This window comes from Crocuta crocuta, unplaced genomic scaffold (genome assembly GCF_008692635.1).
Source record: "Crocuta crocuta isolate KB4526 unplaced genomic scaffold, BGI_CrCroc_1.0 scaffold26, whole genome shotgun sequence".
NCBI lineage: Eukaryota > Metazoa > Chordata > Mammalia > Carnivora > Hyaenidae > Crocuta > Crocuta crocuta.
In genome coordinates, this window is record NW_027532249.1 from 5,257,931 (window position 1) to 5,272,818 (window position 14,888).

Here is a 14,888-nt window from a genome sequence, read left to right on the forward strand (position 1 = left end):
AAAAAGGACAGAGATGAGCAGTGCCAACTGTCTCCTTGACATTTGGCCTCATAAAACATTTAACTCTACCTGGTGGTGTCCGGTGGGTGGTCCACCAAAGGGGTACCCCGGCAATATGGCAATTGCAGAGGGAAGGGGGCTGAAGCCATTTTATTTACACACATTCCACAGATTTGAACTAGAAGAATAAGGATGTTGTTCATGGTCAGCCTGTTAGGATACCAATTACTGTCTGACTCCTAAAAGTTATATATGCGCTATACAGGTGTATCCAGCAGGGAAGCACAAGCACCTTCTCTTTGGGGATGGCATTCTCAGGCTCTGTAACAAAGACCGCTTGAGATGGCCACCAAGTGGAAAACCGTGACCATAGATTATGGTGATACAGGTGTAAGATTAGATTTGGATACTTGGATTTGACAGGAGGTTGACAACAGGACCAGAGATGCTAGGCTCTGCTGAAATAAGAGCAACTACACCCATGAGCCCCATGAGAGGCAATGGCCTTTGGTCTGACCCTCTCTCCTAGGAATGATCCAGTGTATCAGAAATACTCCATATGGTGGGTGACCCCACCCGCTGTCCTTGCTGAGACCACCTGGGGTAAGTGAAGTGAGCTCTGACTTCCCATCACCTAGATTACTCAGCTCCCACTTGCCCTTTCTGAGACGTGTCATCAAAGTACACATAGGCATGGAAGTCTTTTCACTAAATCTAAAAGGTTATGCATGCGTATGTTCCTCTTCCCTCTCAACTCGGAGGGAACTATAATCTGATCCACAGCCTGTGACTTGAATGATGATCACATGCACCTGCCACCCACAAGCACTAAGCTGGCTCATCTCTGCCAAGTTCAGCGAGGTTCGCAGTTTGTGATGGTGGATGTGCATTTATATCATCATCTTGCCACTAGTCGTGTCTGTTAAGCCTAACATCTCTATTACTACTGAGTGGTGCCTCAGCTCAAATTTGCAATAATGAATCGAGTTTTCAAAAGGGGTCTATAAAAAAGAAAAGTAATGACAAAAGTAGTAGCAAACTTAACAGTTCAAAATAATAATATTTTGGTGAAAAAAAAACCATAATGTGGGGCGCCTGGTCAGCTCAGTCAGTTAAGCATCTGACTTTGGCTCAAGTCATGATTCTCATGGTTTGTGAGTTCGAGAACTGCGTCAGGCTCTGTGCTGACAGCTTGGAGCCTGAAACCTATTTCAGATTCTCTATCTTCCTCTCTCTCTGCCCCTCCTCCCCCTCTCAAAAATAAATAAACATTAAAAAAATTTTTTAAACTCACAATGCAAATATACAACCAAGTTAGTATGTGCTGGTACAAGAGCACCTAAAAGAGTGATGGTATCATACAATTTGCCAAAATAGATCAAGTGCAAATGGAGGGGAAGATGATACATATCTCAGCGTAGACTCGACTGGTCTTACGTGCAGTGTGTTTGCCCCAGTTCTCAGTAAACAGACTGTCTGTCCCAAAACTTTCACAGTGTCTCAACAAAGAGTTGGCAATATTTTCAAAGTGGCAACTCTGGGTAAATCCAATATGGATTTTCCCAAACAAGCACATTAATTCCCTCTATAAACCTAACGAATGTTGTCATGAAAGTAAGGGAAGACCCTCAATTACAGAGGCACCATTCAAAACTGTTCTCAAAGGGAACAAAAAATAAATGTACAAATCACACGTTGAGAGCCTCCTGAAGCCAGCTGCAAGGTTGCTGAACCATATTATGTGCAGAGAGAAAGCAGGAGAATCTCCTGGCAGAACTCCTGCATCACATGACACAGCTGGCCACCAATCTAATAACAAAATACAATGGCAACAGAAAATCAAAGTCATACAATAGAAAATGACAATTGCTCTCCACAATATCTCCCAGGAGACAACCACTGAATGTAGTCTGCGAGTCAGCTCTTAGAACGGGGGCAGGGGGGCGGGGCGGGCAGAAGGGAGACCTGCCCTACGCTTTTGGTGTTTTGACAGGGGCAGAGCAGGTTGCTGCATGTTTGGAAGGCATGATGTAGACTTGGAAACGTGCTCTGAGGTCGCCCTACGGGAGTTCTAACCAGGCTCCCATCAGAGGAGCTCAGAGCTGCACCTGGCTACCGCCCCACACCCTGCTTTATTCCCGGGCAACAGTTGGCACAGGGCAACTGGGGGCCAAAGAGTCTCGTGCCAATGCTATTTCTGAAATCCCTGGCACGCTGAAAATGCAGGGATGCCAACATACAATTTTAAAGGATGTTGTTTTCAATATTTAACATAGGAACACTTTAAAGACTCAAAATATTATAATGCAATAGAGTGACACTATTCATCATACAATAAAATCGATCAAAGACACTAATTTCTGGTCCGTCATAAGCAGCATGATCCAGCAGTGAGACACAGACTTGCCCAAATGATGAACACGTTCTACTTTCCACCTTGTGTCTCTGTGCCTTAACGCATGTCCTTTTTTGAGGATGATGTTGACAGTCTAAGTGTGAGGCCTGGGCCATGGCCTTCCCGTTCCGCCTGTCCCTCCACCCTCACCCCATGGCACTTAACACACTCAGGTGGACTTAACATCATAAGCCTCCTGATACTGATTCACTACTGAGTAAAAGAGAAAATGGGGAAATGACGACATTTTAGCTAAGTTTCCAGCACACGATGCACGGAGAAAGAGAACCACTTGCTGCAGGGAAATGTCTTAGACGGTCACAGAAAATGTCAAGGAAGGTAGTCTATGAGTTCGTGTGGCCAACTCACGTTGTCTATGTCAGCAACACATTCAATATTTTGAGCAGCTTCTCATTCTACAACTGGGATAAAAATAAACCCACATAGGTACCAAGATAATTTGATGGAGAAAGAATGGTATATTAGTTTGCTAGAGCTGCCATAAAAACAAATACAAAAACAACAACAATAAACAACCATAGCTGCCATAAAAAAAAATACGACAGCAGAAATGTACTTTCTCATAGTTCTGAGGTTTGGAAGTCTAAGATGAAGGTGCAGTAGGGTGCTCTGTTCTGAGTCCTCTCCCTCACTTGCAAATAGCTCTCTTCTCACTGTATCTTCTCACCTATCTTCATATGGCTTTTCCTCCGTGTACTCACATCACTGGTATCTTTTCATCTTCTTTGAAGAACACTAGTCACATTGGACCAAAGCTCACCCTAACACCATCATATTAATTAACTCAATCACATCTTTAAAGACCTAATCTCCAAATACAGATACATTTGGGGGTTAGGCCGTCAACATATGGATTTTGGTTAAGGGGGGTCAATTCAGTTCATAACAGATGGTCTTTTCAACAAATGGGACTGGGACTTTTGGATATACATGCGCAAATAATCATAATCATAATCAACTTAGACCCTTTCCTCACACCATAATTAACTTGCATAGATACTGAATCTAAACGTAAGATATTTAGGAGAAAAGTAAATCTAAAACTTCAAAGAAAGCATAAGAGAAAACCTACCTGATCTTGAGATACAACACGAAAAGCATCTTCCATGAAAGAAGAAAATGAGTGATTGGACCCTGCACTAGACATCATTCTAAGCTCTGTACATATTCTCTCACATTTCTTTTTTTAATTTTTTAATGTTTTATTTTTCTTTTTTTGAGAGACAGAGAGAGACACAGCATGAGTAGGGGAGGGGCAGGCACAGACTCCAAAGCAGCTCCAGGCTCTGAGCTGTTAGCACAGAGCCCAACGTGGGGCTCAAACCCACAAATGCGAGATCATGACCTGAGCCGAAATCCGATGCTCAACTGGCTGAGCCACCCAGGCGCCCCTCTCACATTTAATTCTTAGAACTACATTATGACATAGGTTTTCATGTCTACATTTTACAGATGAGAAAACTTAGGTTCACACAGGCCAAATAACTTGAACAAGGTCACGTGGTTAGAAGGTGCTAAAGTCTGAAAGCTTGAAGTAAGCTAACAGCAATTTTCCTATTGGGCATATTACAGAACAGAATTAAAACCCCAGCCTAATATTTCAGTAGAATAAAACAAACATTTTCTAAAGCTGAATACAGCCAAATTATGGTGTGGGAGCCTGTTTATTATTATCTCCAAGTTAAAATATCCAAATTTCCATCTTCCAATTGTGGATGTTCCTTTAACATGGTCTTTATAGAGCCTGAAGGGTGAAATCTCAGTGTCCAGCAATGTAGATATCTTGAAAATAATGTTAAAAAATTCTCTCTTGGGGAAGAAACCATTTTATTTTTCTCAATTTAAAATACAACCTTTCAGAAGTTATTTTAAAATTTGTGATTGGTCTTTTTTTTAAAAAATATGTGTTGTGTGTCAGTCATATAATGGATGGGAACCAGGCATTCGAGAAACACAGTTTCACATAATGAGAGATGTGAGCCCCAGAAAGAAGAGTACAAATGTTCGACAGACAGTAGGGAAGCCAAACCACACAGCACCAAACAGAGCAAAACAGAATGTCAGAGAGTAGAAGTGCCATGTGCTCATCACCTTCTAGAGTTTTCCTACCTAGAAAGAGAAACCAGAGCAGTCTTCACATGCTTCTACAAGAAACCAATTCTCCCAGGCCCAAGGTTAAAACTGAATTTAATATACTGCATCAGACCACCATCAAGAATAATCTATACACATTATGATGATGTCATCTGTAAATACCTATTAGTATCAATAGCTTTAAATTATGGGTTGGCATTCTGGTTTATGAGGAAGCTCCTTAAGATGTATTAAAAATCTGTTTACTCTTAGTATTGATTTTTTGATAAATATATTATCCAGAGAAGTTATATGCAGTGGTTTCCCTGGAAAAGCTGACATTTATTCAATGATATTTACTTTACTGAATTAAGTAGCAATATATGCTCATATATCTTGGCTATATCTGCAAAATTATCTTCTCAGAGTTAAGGTAAAAGAATATCTGTTTTATAGAAATATTAGGGCATGGTTTAATGCCATAAAGCTTAGGAAACACTCTAAGTGTGTAATATCTAGGAGTTATGGATTAATTCTTTCCCAGCTTTTATTCAAAACACAACAAAATTAAAGTGAATTCTCAAAACTTATTTTGGTCAATTAACTGGATTTTTTTTAATGGCCTTTGTTTAAAGAAAAAAAAAATCATCATTATCTTCAATTTAAGTAATTTTCTCTTGTCATAACTCACCAGGACTATGGCCTTTTGTTAAATGAAATCCTCTAAGGACAAGATTGACAGAGGCTGCAAGCAGATCACTAAATGTTCTCTTCTTCTTCCTCCGGGGCCGCCAACCAAATTCTACTCCCAGTTGTCCCTGCAGGTTGCAGAGACCACGTGACTTTGTTCTCTCTACTTCCGAACCTGGTCCACAGCAACATCTCATATCAATCCTCCACAGACTTTCCCCTTTGCCACCAAGATGTGCACTTGAGGGCAGTCTTGGAGAACACATACTAAAGAGGGCAGAGTCCTCTGCAACAAGGATGTCTGTGTGGAAGGGCGTTCCCAACTTGAAGACTTCCAACATGGAACCACCCTAGACCGCTACACGAATGGAAAGCCAATGAAGGCACTGAAATTTAGGGATTTGTTTGTCCCAGTATCTAGTTTTTTGTAGTCTATGAATTTTTAGCAACAAAGAGCTTCATTTCCCTTAGAGAGCTCTTTAACCTCAAATAAGGATCTAGATCACAGGACCTATTGAATTTAGATGTGTCCTATTGTCTGAACTCATTCATTAAGTCAATAGACATTTATGGAATAATCATTTCATTTGCTCTTACAAAGACTTACAAAGTAAGTGAAAATGTCTCCCACGAATGTAATTAATTACTTAGCTTGGAAGACAACCTATTTATAAATTGCATCTTCAAATTACAGAGAAAGCCAAATATTACAAAAATATGATAAATTACTAGCGCCTTAAAGAACAATGCTTTTGGTCACAATTGTTTTCTTTTTTTTATTATTATTATTCGGTTGGTTGGTGATTTGTTTTCTGTGTTTATTTGTTGTGAACCAATTTTCATTTCTATTTTTTAAGGGTGAGCAGCTACTCCTATGAATTCCCTCGGGGTGTTATCTTTCTTTTTTTTATTAATGAACTGGAAGAAAGTTCATCAAGTTAGAAAGTACTGGTCGTAGAACTTGAAAACCAGTAATTTACCTCATTATTAGTAGAAATAGCAAGAAAGGCAGGAAATGCAACAAATGGCGACTCTAAAGGGCTTCACGAGAATTAATATTTTTGAAAGGTTTTGCTGAATTTGTCAGGAATGAAGTCTTAGTGATCTCTTCTTTGACCTACCTGAACTGAATGGGTAAGTTAATTAAGGAAGAAAGGGGGAAAATTACTTAAATCAGAAGGCCCCTTGAAATCAAGACTGTTCCAAAATTCCTCTCCTGGGGTGAGTGGGTATGTAGAGGCAAATGAGGATAGCCTCTCTCTACGCTGACCTCAGAAAATCTGGGACCAAAGTTTACCCTGCTGGCTGAAAAAAGATCTGACCTCTGGGATTTACTCTGAATCAAAACACGGGGCAGGCTGTGGTGTGAAAGGATCACAGAGCATTTAAATCTGCTCCCTTGGAGCCCTGGGGGCTTTCTGCTCTTTGCTTTGCTGTGGACATGTCATTAAAGGCCACTGGGGAAGGTCACTAATGATAAAGATCTTATGAAATGCAAGAATAAATAAGAACTCTTAACCGGGCCAAAGGAGGGGAGGAAGAGAAGCAGAGGGCGTATTCATTAGCTCATTTGCAAAACCTGACCCAGCATCTTAAGTAGAGAAGTGTAGCAATGTCACCTGGGGCAAGAAGCAGCCCATCCAATTAAAAGAGCAAAGAATTACAGGTCTCCATCTGCTGGAGGACTTAAGGAATTACCCAAATTAGAGACTGTGACTTGGCTTTCTAATGCTTCTTGAAAATCTTATCAAACAAATTAAATAAGAAAAGAAAACAGGACCCTGTGGCAAGCTCAAGAAAGTGCGACTGGTCCTACCAATCACAACTATATACTTCTGTTACTTAAAGGTTGAAATGACACAACATGCCACTTCTCTGTTCAGTGGCAGGGTAAACAATGTATGAGCCAAATGCAGGCATTTCATACAGACATTATCTCAGTGAGCGGCTGGGTGAAGGCAGCCTCTCCCTTCATACAATTCTATTGGAGGAAAAAGGCTGTACCTCCAACCTCCTGCAGGCAGCTATGGATGCCAGCTCCCACAAGTGGGCAGATGGCCACTTCTGGCTCTTGATTACATCTATCAAATCTTCTTAGGAAGCCTTGTTGAAGTGTGCCAGCCTGCAGGGGACTCCAAATTAACAGGGACTTTCTAACGTAAGTCCCAGGCTTCAGAAGTCACCATAACAGGCAGGCCATTGGTAGATGAAATTCATCCTTATTGAGTCTGCCACTTCCTAATTTTAATTTTCTTTTCTTTCAGCCAGTGCTTTATTCTATTTTAATACTTGGTCTGTCGAGTAAAACATCGCCTCCTTGCTCTTACATCATCCGTGACTGTCTTGATCTTCTAGGATACAAAACCAGTGTCTGCCCACAGCAGGTGCTTCATGAGTATTGTATTTACTGAAAGAGAAAAGGTCCTAGAAAGAGCTAGAAATGTCATTTGTCTTCTTCCTCGAGCTTAAATATTAACTATCTAGAATAGCTGGATCTATAGAGATCACCGAATTCCCCTGATAACTCTTCCCAGGTTGTGTTAACATTAAACTCAGAAAATACTGATCCATGATGCCTTTTAAATATTAGCAAATGCTGTCAGAACTCATATCTTTGGAAATAAATGTGTTATCTTACATAAATGTGGGTATGGATATCAGGGAGATATGTGACTGGTAGGTTCACCTGCAGGACTTGTTATCAATTCATATGTAGTTTCTATCAAATATAATATCCAAATCTCCCTGAATTATGTTCAGCCATCCTGATATTTTGTCACTGCACATTTCATAATAAAAGGAGCTGAGATTATTTTATCATGACAGTAAATAGGACTGTTCCACAGTTAAGAATCTCAGAAGTAGCCAAAAAAAAAAAAAAAAACCTCTCAGAAGTAGCATTACCAATGATTTTATACAATTTCCCTACATACAATTAAGTTTAAAGAATTCACTTCACCCAACCTTCTGCTGTCCAGAAAGCCTCCACTCACTTTCAAATATATGAATATTAATCCTACTTTCAAATTTTTCTAGAGCGTCACATTTCAGAAACCAGACCTTCAGAGAACTTGTAGGATTCACAGTTATGTGGCTTTGTACAATGTCNTATAACGAATAAATGCCTTGCAGTAATAGGGACAAAGTACTTAGACGGTCTTTATTCAAAAAGAAAAAATGAGTTCTAACACTCAGAAAGATCTTTTTGGCAATATTTCCAGAATCTTTTAGCCTTCTTTTGTTCTCCCAGAGTCCTCTGGGTCTTTAATTGTAAATTGCCAAGGTAGGCATTTCACTTAAGATGGTCTAGGCCAGCAGTTCTCAAAGTGTCTTCCAGGTTACCCGGAAATCCCTGAGACCCTTCCAGGGACCCCACAAGGTCAAAACGACTTTCACGATAATAATATGACATTACTTGACTTTACTGTCCCCGTTTCATTCTCAATTACTAACAGATGTCCATCACTGCTCTGATGGCTAAGGGAATGTATGTTTATGCACGGCTGTCGAAATTTCTCAGTTTTAATTTCTAATCCAGAAAGTATAAATAGATAATACCCACATGAACAAAACCTCTTTAAATGCGTCACATGCTCTTTTAAGAGTGTAAAGGGGCCCTGAGACCAAAGAGGTTGGAAACCACTCAACATAGGACTCCAGAATCTCAGTGGCAAAACACAAGGAAGTTTCTGTCTCCCTGGGGTGCAGGCCCCCTGCAATCAGCTGAGGGAGCGTGTGCGCTTAGGTGGTGAGGAGAAGTCACTGCTACATTTCCTCCCTCAGGCATCCAGGCTAAAAGGATCCCAATGCTTCCACGATTAGCAAGGCAGGAAAAAGGGAAGCGAGCTTGGGGAATCTCATACTCACTGCTGAAGCTCAGCCTGAAAGTGACATGTGTCACTTCGACTTACATTTCACGAGCCAAATCAGGTGTAGCCACATCTAAATCAAAGGGGACGGAAACACAATCCTCCCATGTTTTTAGAAGGTGAAAGCCCAAAGCAGATATTCAACAACACTACTAACTACCACAAGGGCTAGCTCTTCGGGCTGCTCATACCTTCCCAGCATCTTTTCCTGAAATGATTCAGCCTCGTAACCATGTACTGATGGGGCCTCATGAAACATATGGAGAAAGTGTATTTAAATATGACACATACAAGGTCACATATTCAAGATTTTCTTTCAAGACAACTGAGAAACCTCAAATCTAAACAAAACATATTATGGTACACTTTCCTAAGCTGGTATATAGTGTTACTGTGTAAAACAGGCTTTCTAAAAGTCTTTGTTTGACCGGATGTGTAAGACCAATTATTTATAAGAATTGGTGCCACTAAGAAATGCCCAACACCTTTTCATATGAGCAAGACCCGGATCAATTCAAATAAATTAACGTTCCTGTCTGAACTGACTCACCCAGCCCAAGTAACAAATCCGCATGTCAATGGTGGGCTGACCCAGTGACCCATCTGCTGAAAAATACAAACTGTATCATTTTGTTTTCCAAATAACAAGCATTGATTGCAGTGTTAGAAAGGTCACTTGTCATCAGCTCAGTCATTGACCTGCTGGCAAATTGCAGCCTGTCACTCCACAGTGAGCCAGGACCATCAGGAGGAACTAAGGCACGTTGTGTTTATAAAGCACAATTGGGGAGGTGACTCCATTTCCACAAGATGTGTGTTTAACAGGATGAGCATCACAGTCAACGGAGATGGAAAGAGAAAAGAGCATGAAAAGGAATGGCTAGAGAGATATTTCATAATTCCCCAACAGGACTACCAGAAACCTCACTGATGTCTATCGGCTTTAAAATGCACTGAATCAAACCCAGCCTATGTCTCCAAGTCTGATGCTAAGGATTTCAATCTTTTGTTCACTTTCTATGGGTAAAAAGAAATAGTACATACAAAAGATGTCTCTTTCAAGTTCCCTAAAAGGAACCAGGGAAAATAAAATTAAGAAACAAACCCCTATCAGACAACCTAAAGCATATGAACAAGGATGGGCCACGTGAAAAACACATTTCCAGCGACATCCTCTCTATAAGACTACTGCTATACTCACGTGCTACCCCACATACCCGATTCAGACATTATCAGTTGTCTCAATTTGTCCGCCCACCAGAGAGAGGTATCATGATTGTCCAGCTGACAATGAATTAAATAGCCATATTTATTTCCCTCTCAACCATTAAGCTTTTAAATATCACTTTAAGATATAATTTATCACAATCTCCTAGAATAAAGTATCAGCCAACTATGCATTAAAGGCCACCTATTTAAAATAATGATCTGCACAATCATTTCATGGAGTCTGCCAAGAAATGCTGTAAGATTTTTTCTGTATTCAGCCCTATATTATGGACAGGATACAAATGAATGCAGGCATGTATCCAAAAATAAAATTAATAATTCCTTGTGCATCTTCTTGCAAAGTTTCAGTTAGCCACCAAAATATCCACCAATAGGATAAAGATCGTTATACTTGGTACACTCACTGAGGCATAAGACCACAGCGTAGAGCATGTGTCCTATTTTAGAGAGTCCTAAAATTACTTCCCTGAAGTTAGTCATTCTCAATCAGCGCTCTCCAATAAAGACCAAGGAATCATCCTGATAAGCTCCGAAAGGGAAGACGTGGGTCAACTCAGTTTTTTTAAATATAGATACAAATATTTTCAATGTGATTTGACAGGATAGCCTTCTGCCTAAAATACATCCATGTACAATAATTGCTTTGGCATGACATGGAGCTGGGGTACGTCGCACTGATGCCCCTCGTGTCCCCACATATACAGCAAATTCTCCTTAGTCTCAAAACTACAGAACAGTTGAAAATGTAGTAAATACTTACACACACTAGACACAGACTTACCAACTGTTGACATGTTCCCACATTTGCACACTCTCCCAACACACACACATGTGCACACGCACATTCAACAATCAACAAATTGCCTCCTTGCTTCGCATCTTAACCAGTTCAGTACAGCCTCTGAGTGTCTTTCTCCCTCCAGGCTATAATGTGGGTCATTCCCTGATGCCCTGCAGCTTCCTGGGCAGCCTCGTGAGTGCATCTGCTGCCCACACTCCACTCACTGCCTCGGGACAGGCTGTTCCTTCTGCCCGGCCTGCCCACCTGCTCCCCCCTCAGTCCTCACGCTCTCATGGCCCCTCTTGGAAGCACCTCCTCCTGGGGGCCTTCTGCTCGCCCTCGCCCACCAGGCTCTGCCTGGGCAGCGGCCTGGCCTCACCAGGGCACAGGCCACGCCACTTCAGCCTCTCCTGGAAGACTGGGCATCATCCTGGCTGTACCCTCAGTGCCCAGAACATACAGCTCAGGGCCTCACACACAGCTGTAGACCCAAAAGAGGCCTTCCATTTCTTCCTGGTCCTCAGGTAAAAGGAGTAATTAAGGCGTAACCATTTCTTATTTAAATGTATTCATCTCTCTGGGGCCCCTGAGTGGCTCAGTCTGTTAAACTTCTGACTCTTGGTTTCGGCTCAGGTCATGATCTCATGAACCGCGAGCCTCGTCAAGCTCTGTTGATAGAGCGGAGCCTGCTTGGGATTCTTTCTCTCCCTTTTTCTCTTCCTCTCCCCGCTTCTCTCTCTCAAAATAGATAAATAAGCTTAAAAAATAAAATTTATTTATCTCTTTGATTCCTTGGAACATGGAAGGTCTCAGAGGCCCTTAATGGGGAGCCTCCGTCTGTGACTACAATAGGCAAGGGGAAACTGGGGTGAACCATGGCCCTGGGGGCACACAGAATTTCCAAGCCTCCCGCTCCCCCACCGCAGTGCTGCACAAAGGCAACCTTCACCTACCAGTGGCTACGCAAGCTAGTCTATCCAGTGGCCCACCCTAAACCCACGTGACCTGAAGTTCCTGCCCTCCATAAAGCAAAGCTGCTGCTTGTCAGCCCCAGACCCAGTGGCCAGCCTCCCTCAGGCCTCAGGCTCACTGGTCCTTTGAGAAACTGCTTTCACATCAGCCCAGCCCTGCCCCACCACCCCCTGCGGGCCAGTGAGGAATGAGTGCTCCAAAGACGGACAGGGTCCCAGAGGTTCACATCAAAGCCCGCTGGCCCTTCTTTTGGCTCTTCTACCAAAGCAGGCTCCTCTTCTCCAACAATTTGGCCGTGCCCAGCTCCAGGGGGCCTTGCATGACGGATGACCACCTCCTCAGGGTGACTTCCGCAGGCGGGCTATGACTGCCCCATTGCCCCACCACCCCACCTGAACCTCACATCTTGCATCCCCCTCTCACTCAGATTCTGAGAGGTTTACAATACCTCTCATGACTGGCCTGCCTGTTCATTCCACTACTCGGCTTCACGTAACGCTTATGCTGGCATCTTGTACAATCTTACAGGAAATCAAGCAAGAAATAAATGTATTTTGAAAACACGTACTTATATACACAGGCTCTTTGTGTCCTTTCCAGCAAATATTTAAAAAATAACTAGCCACTGTTTTTGTTTTTGTTAAGTTTCCAATCAGCCAAGACAAGAATGCAGAACAAATTTAAAGGAGAACATTTGTTGAACACTGAATATAAATGACCGAAATAAGTGATCATACATAATACAATAGCCCCTGGCTGTCTCCAAACACTCATTACAAATCAAGACACTTTAAAAAAAAAAGACTGCCCTGAACTTGAAAGTCTTCATATATAAAAACAGAATCACTGAAAACAGTATGTCAAGTGACGTAAGCCAGACAAAAGAGGCCAAATACTATATGATTCCAATTACATATGGGACCCAAAGTAGTCAAATTCAGAGGCAGGAAGTAGAATAGTGGTAGCCAGGGCCTGGGCAGAGGAGGGAACGGGGAGGGAGTGTTTAATAGGTACAGAGCTTTGGTCTGGGAAGACAAAAAAAGTGCTGGGGATGGATGATGGAAATAGTTGTACAATAGTGTGAATGTTCTTAATGCCAATGAACCCTTAAAAATGGTTAGCATGGTAAATTTTATGTTGTTTACACCCATGTTAAAGTGAGGCTACCCAGAGCCCCATCCTGTTTAACTAGAACTCCCCAAAGATCACTGATGTAAAATGGGTATTTTTCATTACATTCTAAAGTCATTTTTCTAAATTTTTTAATTTAGAAACTACTGAGAGAATACAAGTCCAGTCCAATTTCTTTCACTGTGTCTCATCATTTACTGTTTAAAAGCTAACTGGAGGGGTGCCTTGGGAGGCTCACTTGGTTAGGTGTCCAACGTTAGTGCAGATCATGATCTTGTAGTCCATGAGTTCAAGCCCTGTGCCAGGCTCTGTGTTGACAGCTCAGAGCCTGAAGCATGCTTCAGATGGTGTGTCTCCCTCTTTCTTTGCCCCTCCCCCACTCTCGTCCTATTTCTTTCTCTCAAAAATAAATAAATATTTTTAAAAATTTTTAAATGCTACCTAGAAACCCATCCCAAGCTTCACCAAGGCGATCTGAGTAAGATGAGGGGAGGAGGGTCCATCAATGACTACCTTACATCTGGGTGGTGGGCAGGTACCTTCTATGGGACATTTGAATCAGGTTCCCAAGAACAGTAAAACTTTTTTTTTCCCCTGAGTTCAGGGACTGGAAATATTCAGAATCAACTCAAAGGATGTCAATTTAATGACCACCCCCTAAAAAAATTAGAAATGTAAGGCAATTACCCCCATCCTCTCATCCCGAAATAAATACTGTCAGTCTTTTTAATGGACTTCTTTGAGCATAGTTTTTTAATCTAATCAGAAATTATGGGGGGGGGGGTGGCCTGGGTGGCTCAGCTGGTTGAGCATCTGACTCTTGATTTCAGCTCAGGTCATGATCTCATGGTTGTGAGATCAAGTCCAATGTGAGAATCTGCGCTGGGCACGGAGCCTGCTTAAGATTCTCATTCTCTCTCTCTCTCTCTCTCTCTGTCTCCCCTTCCCCTACTTGTTCTCCCGTTCTCCCTGTCTCAAAAAAAAAAAAAGATTATATTAAGGTCTATATCTTCTGTTTCTTATTCGATACCATTTAGAAAAGAAGATAATAACTTGGTCTGACTGCCCACTTTGCTCAGGAGTCCAAATTAAGCTAAGTTAGGATAAATTCATACCAAATTGCTCCTGAAGAATTAATTAATATTGTGCTGGGTCAGGTATGAGGCTAAGTTCGTAAAGTAGGTCATCGCGTCTCAGCTGCCCCATAACCCTCCGAGGCAGGTTCTAAACACCTTTCCAGAGCCTCCGGGGTCCTATAGGACTGACCACCCCACTCCATCCGGCAGGGCTCACCTCTGCCCGGATCTTGGCTCCTATTCTTCTCTCTGCCCAGGTCCCTCAGCCTCCACGTTCTCTGCTTCCCGACTGCCCCACAGAGAGGCTGGTCCTGTCTACACACGGAAGACCCTGATCCCGGTGTAGCTTTTTCCCCTAGCCGTTGGCACATGCCAACATTAGTGTGTGTCTCTGCTTTTGAGCTCCTGCCTTCCTCCTCCCCAAGATGCAATCAGTAAGGGGACAGACTTTACTACTGTGGCTCTGGCAGAACAGCCAGGCCCATGCCAGTCACTCCCCAAACACAAATTACGAACAGTTTACAAACGAGGAGGCTGGGAAACCATGAGCTTGAGAACCTGCCCGAGGTTAATAACTACAAAGTGACAGAACCAACATTTGCCCTGGGTGGGGCCAGCAGCCTCCACACTGGATCAGTCTTCATGTCCAT

At 42.2% G+C, this 14,888-nt stretch overlaps 1 protein-coding gene and 1 long non-coding RNA gene across 7 annotated transcripts in view; one reads left to right on the top strand and one right to left on the bottom strand.

The window, feature by feature from the left end:
- The window catches only part of PTPRM (protein tyrosine phosphatase receptor type M), a 588,144-nt gene that overhangs the window by 566,736 nt on the left and 6,520 nt on the right, over positions 1 to 14,888 (bottom strand). The gene's annotated exons all lie outside the window — the stretch shown is intronic.
- Positions 1 to 14,888, top strand: part of LOC144243053 (uncharacterized) — a 62,140-nt gene that overhangs the window by 7,569 nt on the left and 39,683 nt on the right. Inside the window, exon 3 of one of the 3 annotated variants that reach the window (XR_013338525.1) lies at positions 5,184 to 5,798. The exons of the other annotated variants lie outside the window; for them this stretch is intronic. This is a non-coding gene — a long non-coding RNA (uncharacterized LOC144243053). Of the gene's footprint in view, positions 1 to 5,183; positions 5,799 to 14,888 lie in introns of those variants that run through there. 3 annotated transcript variants of the gene reach the window in all.